Source organism: Triticum aestivum, chromosome 1D (genome assembly GCF_018294505.1).
Source record: "Triticum aestivum cultivar Chinese Spring chromosome 1D, IWGSC CS RefSeq v2.1, whole genome shotgun sequence".
Classification (NCBI taxonomy): Eukaryota; Viridiplantae; Streptophyta; class Magnoliopsida; order Poales; family Poaceae; genus Triticum; species Triticum aestivum.
In genome coordinates, this window is record NC_057796.1 from 51,985,568 (window position 1) to 51,992,571 (window position 7,004).

Below are 7,004 nucleotides of genomic sequence, written 5' to 3' on the forward strand. Positions count from 1 at the left end.
CTAATAAATTGTGTATGGTATGGAACCAAGCTCCTCAGAATCCATTCTGAGAGTTGTATCGGATGAGATTCTTGTACTCTTCTAATTAAGAATTAAGCTTGAGTTTCAAAAAAAAGTAGTAGAGAAAATGATTATGCACTTTAGAGATACCGTTTCCTAGCTAGTTTGTGATTTGGAGACGTAACATGGTGTTTCGGACGGATATATACACTCTAATTTAGACATCTATAATATCTAAATAGTTCATCCCCACTATCCTATTTCTCTCAATTTGCAAGCTATCCAACTCAGCAGCTTTGCCACATCAGCAATAACTCTTATTTATCTTCACTTGCCAGCTTGCCACATCACCAAAAAAAATTCAAGAAGCCGTGCTGTCTTTTGTTTCAGAGGTAAAAAAATCATGCTGGTAGCCGAAGCGAGAGCCTCTTTGGGCTTCCGTAACTGATGAGGCGGCGTAATAACCGATAAACAGAAGCCCAAGAGAGGCCCACCGGTGGATCTCTTCTTATCCCTTCCTCTTCCTGGCAGCAGAACAGGCGATGCCACCCACGCACCATCGATGCCTTGCAGCCGACTGATCCGGGGTTCTTCCACGCGGGCGAGCAGAGGCACCCCATGGCGCCACCTCCTCCTCTCCTTCTCCTGGCGCGCGAAGACCTCGACGGAGCGACCTCCATCGCGTCATCGATCTGGCCGCTGCCTCACCTGCGGCTCAATCTGATCTGGGAGAGATGGTGAGGGGTGGGGGCGGCGGAGTAAGGGGAAAGGGAGAGGGAGATCCGGTGCAGGACTACCGCGCTGCAGACTTGAGGCACCCAACCCCGGCCACCTCGACGACTCTGCCTCCTCAAGGACGACCTCCACCACCTCCCTGCTGCCCAGAAGCGACGAGGCCGCCGCCTCTCGGCAACTTCCCGCAGAAATTCCCCTTCAGATTTTTTTTTGAATTTTAAATTCCCCTTCAGATAGTGGAGAGGCATCGCTCCCATAGTCTTCAGCATCAGGTTGGTGTCTGCACCTTTGCTCCAAAATTGTGTCATGCCTGCCAGTTCATGCAAAGTTAATCTGATGTTCCCGCTTGCATTATATTGATCTCAAAAGCATAGATTATAGGATTACTGATCCATACCATTATGATTATTTCAGTGTCGTCACAGATCCGTTCTCTTTTTCATCAAGTTGGCTGGGGGCTTTGGCCACATGACAACTTTCATTTGAAATATAGAAGATATGAATCAGTGAAGTTGATGTCATACCACTCATGTTTCGGCACTGTGCGAACAAACTTTGAGATCTATATTGCCATCCCAACAGATGAAAAATACTATGATGGGTATATCATTGACAACCAATGGTTTTTTTATGCTTGAAAAATACTTCATCGCTGCAATATGATGGTAAGATATGTTTTGTTTTCCTCTAAGGAAACTTCATAACTCAAACACGGTTTTAGTTTTGCAGCATTGTAGAGTTCTTTTGAGCGTATGGGATTCCAAATCATATTCTGATTTTTCATTCACAATGCTTTCTTCATTCCCATTATCTTGACCTTCATGGTAATAATTGCCACCTAAATCTAGAAAATAATCACTGGTTATGTATGGTTCAACATTTGTGCATCACCAGTTGTAAAGGGTTCAGTATATCAATTCGTTGAAGTTTGTTGCTATATTCATATGTACATTTCTATCAAATGTACATGATTTCATTTTTGTTGGTGGTGTAGACTCATTGGATTATTCCATTTTTTTTGTCAATTTGATTGTGGGAATGACCCAAAATTTGCCAAAGGAGTAGTGCAGTGGGTGCTCAAATCTTCATATTTCGGCTGCTTTAAAATGATTTGGCGTCTGCAAGTAATGTTCCCTTCTTATTGTGAGTAACGTGGGGCAAAATCTTCATGAAATACTGTAGAGAACTAGGCCATTACCAATCTAGGTGCCATCAGCTTTGTGACCATGTTTATTACTCTCACTTACAATTTTGTTGTCTTTTACTTTTGGTCTGGTAAGGGATCTTTTATGTACCATCTCATGGTAGTATTTTTTCCTTCTAATTGTATAGTTCATCTATGCTGAAATACATGCAAAAAAAAATTTAAAGTGGGCCGTGTTCTTGCCCCGTTTGCTACTTGATGCATCTGTCCTTTTTCCTCCCATGTCATGACTGTCATGTGATCAATCTTTTTGTTGGGAATAGTAATATATCTATTTCTTTTTTATCATTTTGTTGATCTATTCGTCAAAAAATAAATATCTATTGCTATTTTGTATAACTATGAGCTTCCTTATTGACATCTATTGTTACTAATCCAGCAGGGCTCCTGACTCCATGGCGTGCCTTAGTCTTTTGGTGGGCATATTTAAAGTTGAGGGATCTTTTATTACATTTCAATTTGCTTTGGAAATGTTCTGCCGGCTCAAGTGCTCATGTCAAGGAATATAGCTCTATTTTTCTTAGATTTTTCATTTGCCTTGCAATGCTAATGGAGAGAAGGCAACAAAATTATTCGAGGGATAGAGATTGTTAACGAATAGATCAACAAATTATTTGCCATGGAAATTGCTATTTGGAGACCTGGTGCATTCGGAAAGTCTGTAACGACCAGGTCTTGCATCATGTACTTCCAAACTTTGGTTGGTGCAGGATTCCCGATAGCAGTAGCACCTACACATAGAACTGTACTGGAGAGTGAAAAGTAATTTGCTCTTTCCCCAACTCATAACATTATTCCATGTGACTGAGAGTAATCTTATCATCAAAATTATCATTTTACATGATCATCAATGTTTATTTTTTGACCATACATTCCCGTAGCAACGCGCGGGGAATCATCTAGTTTAGTTAAAAATTGTGTATACTAGTCTTTTTTTTAGAATTTTCATAGAATCGTGTGGACTAGTTTCAAATGCACTTCTTAAGCTATGGTACTCCCATGTGACAGAGAAATAAATAACACATGCTTCCTGTCCCCAACAGTAAATAAATTTGGTAAACTCCAATTATATTGCGCAAAGAAGTTCTAGCCCACATTGTTTGCCCACTTACAGGCTTTGTAGCTCACTTGGATTCAGCGCAACAGTTATCTAATCCTTTAACCTGTCTAAACTAACAGGGCCATGGGGAGTTCACCCTGCTGAGAGATTCCGACGGACAAGATCCAACGAGCGGTGTAGAGGGGAATCCACCAAATTCGTTGGGAAACCAAATTGCCTTCAGCCCATATTTGGACACTTTATGGATTCATTATCTACCTTAAAAAGCTCCAGAAGTATATGGCCATATGGGCTATTGCCTTGACATCCCAGGGTCGTAGCAACTAATTCATACATTGTGTTGCGCTCATTCATGATACCACCCATTCACAAACAAAGTTGCATGCTATACATGTCTATGAGAAATTGGTGAGATTGACAAACAATTCTACTAGTGATAGAGGGCAAGCTAGCTACTCCAATGTTGGGCACAAGAGCTAAAAACATCCAGCACTAATTATATATGTGATGCACCGATCAATGTAAGTGTGAATTAAGTTGCACAAGTGTTTCACTAGAGAATCTAAAAGTCGTACTAAATAGTAGATGGATAGAGTCCAACAACAACCAACTTAAACTATGCCGCCCCTCGATGTAACCAATCAAGTAGCTCCTGTGGATCTCACGTCACATGAGTAGCTGGAGTTATTAATTCATTCAATCTATGGTACTGGTTTGCGGTGATCTATCTACAGCTGGTCTTCTCTCGCAGTGGACGTAAAGATGTTCATTTGACAAGGCTAACACATCTCCAACCCAAGCACATGAATCAGCTGCCGGCATGCACGCAATACATTTTGCCAGGTTCTTTCCACTAGGGTTAGGAATGTGTTTTTTATCTCCCAATGGGATTTTCCCTTAAAGGCTAGGCTTATGCCTGATTACGGGGATCCTGCTCACTCTCGAAAAAAACAGGGATCCCGCGAACCCCTTCCAATTTACTAACTATACACCTTGAATTTCAGGGTGTGGGCCGATCTCACCCTCCTATATTTCCAGTCGGCTAGTGCCACGGCACCCTATAGGTTGGTTTAGGTTTTCGGTGGATCCATCTAGATTTGACCTGCTTTCGTCGTCTTCGGAATTCCTACATGTCCTTACCGGTGTTCACTTCCATGGGTTGGCGATTTTCTTCACATATCGCGGTCGTCGACGTCTCCTGCCCTGCATCAACCACTTCCCAGCCACTAATTATATAAGCTCCTGGGTTTTAAAAAGTTTACCCCGCCAAGGCGGAGGCCCAAAGGTGGCATCGAGCTTTCCTCACGGTGCGTTGTCGATGGATGCGGGGGGAGAAGACTTCGGTACGCTCAAGGCTTTGATTGTAATTTTACTTTTCTATTTGGGTGTGTTTGTAAGGTCATGGGATTCTTAATATTTGTGTTGGAGATATGCCCTAGAGGCAATCATGTATGATGATATTTCCTTGTATTTATGAATAAAGATAGTCCTTGGACATTATCAATGATGTATATCAGCAAGTACGTGACTTGTTTGTGGGACTATACATTGTATGATTACTGTCCTAAAAGGTCCCTAATCGAAAGGGATGTGTGGACGCGCAGCCGACTAGACTAGCGTATGACACGGTCGATGGCTTGGTCTCACTAGCCATGGAGAATTGGATGCTAACAGGATAATATGGACTCCGAAGGATCTGTTCGGATTCGACGTAGTCGGATCCGAGTCGAGATAAGGTCCGAGTCGGACAGACCCAACTATGAGACGCAGCGATATGTCATCTGTGAGTCTCTAGTACAACATACATTCTATGTCCTAAGACCTAAGCTGGCGCATGTACTCGGGATGGTGACAGACCTGCTTTGGGCCAACCAAACGCTACTCCGTGACAGGGTAGTTACAAAGGTAGGTTTCGGGCTTGTCCAGACCCATGCTGCGAGACATGGTCGAGCAAGATGGGATTTGCCCCTCCGATCAGGAGAGATATACTCTGGGCCCCTCGTGTGATTCGACCAGGATACGCATGGCCATGCGACAAGGATTATGAGATAATCCTGTTTGTGGTCGGCATCACTGGATCGAGAAAGAGGTCGGGCTAGCACAAGGATGACAGACTCGCCTTGAGCCCGACAACATATATCGTGTGGCAAAGGGAACAGAAGTGTGACATGTTGTACAGGTTTGCCTAACAAGCTTCATAGTCTAACTGGTGGTTGGCACGCCTTGCTAGAGGCCGCTATCAACCATGCAGGTCGGAGGTGATCCGAACTGTGACCAAGCCGACTTGAACCTAAGGGGTCGCGCGCTTAAGGGAAGGAACCTATGAGGTCGGATCCGAGGACACTGATCTGATATGATCCGAGCTAGGCTTGGATCGTGGCCGAGTAGACTTGTGGGCTTCAGGATTCGTGCGAGGCCCAAGTGTTGAGCCCACGACGGACGCCTATATAAAGTGGAGGTGCGCACACTCATTTTGGTTGATCGCTTCGGCGCTGTCACTAGGGTTTGCATGTGTTGCGAATAGCCACCTCAACTCGTCGCCGACTGTGTGATCGGACCTAGCAGTCCGTAGCACGGTATTCCTTCCTGCACGCGCGGATACCGTTAGAGGCGGTGGACCTGCGCCGCTCCGGCGAACTTGTACGTGGGATCGGACGACCGGCTGTTCGAGGGAGATCGGACGAGGAGGAGACGATCCACGCGAACGCACTGCACCAACTCTTCTTCCGCTGCACGGCACTGCGCGTCTAGTGGTAACAAACTGTGATCCATCTCCCATAGCATGTTCTTGGTTGTCTACGCGTAGGAAATTTTAATTTACAGTCGATGCACCCTACCATAGAACCTAACAATTTAACCTAAGGCCTTTTCGTAAATAAGGAAAAACCTTGGTTTGCCGGCTTGCAGGCTTTTTGTAGCTACAACTACCAGCTTAGATTTGGGTTCACTCAAGAGCTATTTGATCATTCAACCTTTCTAATCCAATTGGGCTAGCGGGGTTCAGCCTGTCAAGAGATTCCGACAGAACATATCCAGTGAGTCGTGTGGAGAGGAATCCGTCAAAAAAATTGAGGGGTTGTAACCACTTTATTCAACTAAAATGGAGTTCGGGATTACAACAGTATCAGGTAAACCTTGTGACCACACATATATGCTAGGATCAAGCGAGACAACAACCTTTTCCAGGTTGTGTGCTTCAAAGTTCGACTCCCTAGTTTCATGCTCGATCTTGATCACTTCAAAAATCTCCTGTGGAGCGCGAGCCAACCTGCGGTTGGGATGGTTAGGTGGACAGTGGTATCCCCAGCCCACTAGAGTCAAGTCCTGGTGCTCACATTTATTCCGAATTTATTTCAGAATTTCCGGCGAGGAGACGTTTCCGTTGACTGACCGATAGGTGCTAATGGAATAGTTGTTGTATTGTTGAGCCTCGTGGGCATATATATATAGGAGTACATACAAGGCAAGGTAGAATAATATCTTACGCTATCCTAACTTTTCTAATAATCACGATACTCAACATCCCCTGCAGTCACAACGGTAGCGACGCAGACAACGAGACTGGAGAAGAATCCGAAGGGAAGCCGACGGACACCCCCCACAGTCATAACAGTCGATGCATCGCGGAGTCGTGGCTGGAGTGGAAACCGACGAGGTTGCTCAAGCAAGGCGGTAGCCCTTTGTGCCGTTTGTCGAGGTAGTTGAGAGCGTAGGTGGTGTAGCTGTAGCCGTGCGAAGAACGCCGTGGTCTGTGTCGAGTCGGGGGTCGCCGGTGTCGAGGTAGTCGCCGTGGAGCCGCGGAAGAAGAGCAGCGGCGGCCTAAGGAGGCGGCGGCGGCGGCTAGAGAAGGAGCGGCGGCGGTGCTCGAAGTAGGCGATAATGAACCCGACAACGTGACGAAGACCGGCGCGGACAGTGACGTTCCCGCGCCAAGGGAGGCAGCGCGGCGCATATCACGTGGAAGTCAACGCGCGGGGACGGCGTAGTGGACCACGCGCAGCGATG

The 7,004-nt window shown here is 45.6% G+C and overlaps 1 long non-coding RNA gene across 2 annotated transcripts; it reads left to right on the forward strand.

Moving 5' to 3' along the window:
- Positions 1–484: 484 nt before the first annotated feature.
- LOC123180223 (uncharacterized) lies at positions 485–3,565 on the forward strand. 2 transcript variants are annotated; one of them, XR_006490780.1, is made up of 3 exons: positions 490–1,007; positions 1,150–2,701; positions 3,119–3,565. It is a non-coding gene; the product is annotated as an uncharacterized lncRNA (long non-coding RNA). The 2 variants fall into 2 exon arrangements; XR_006490779.1 differs by lacking the exon at positions 3,119–3,565 and having other exon boundaries at positions 485–1,007; positions 1,150–2,790.
- The last annotated feature ends 3,439 nt before the right edge of the window (positions 3,566–7,004 follow it).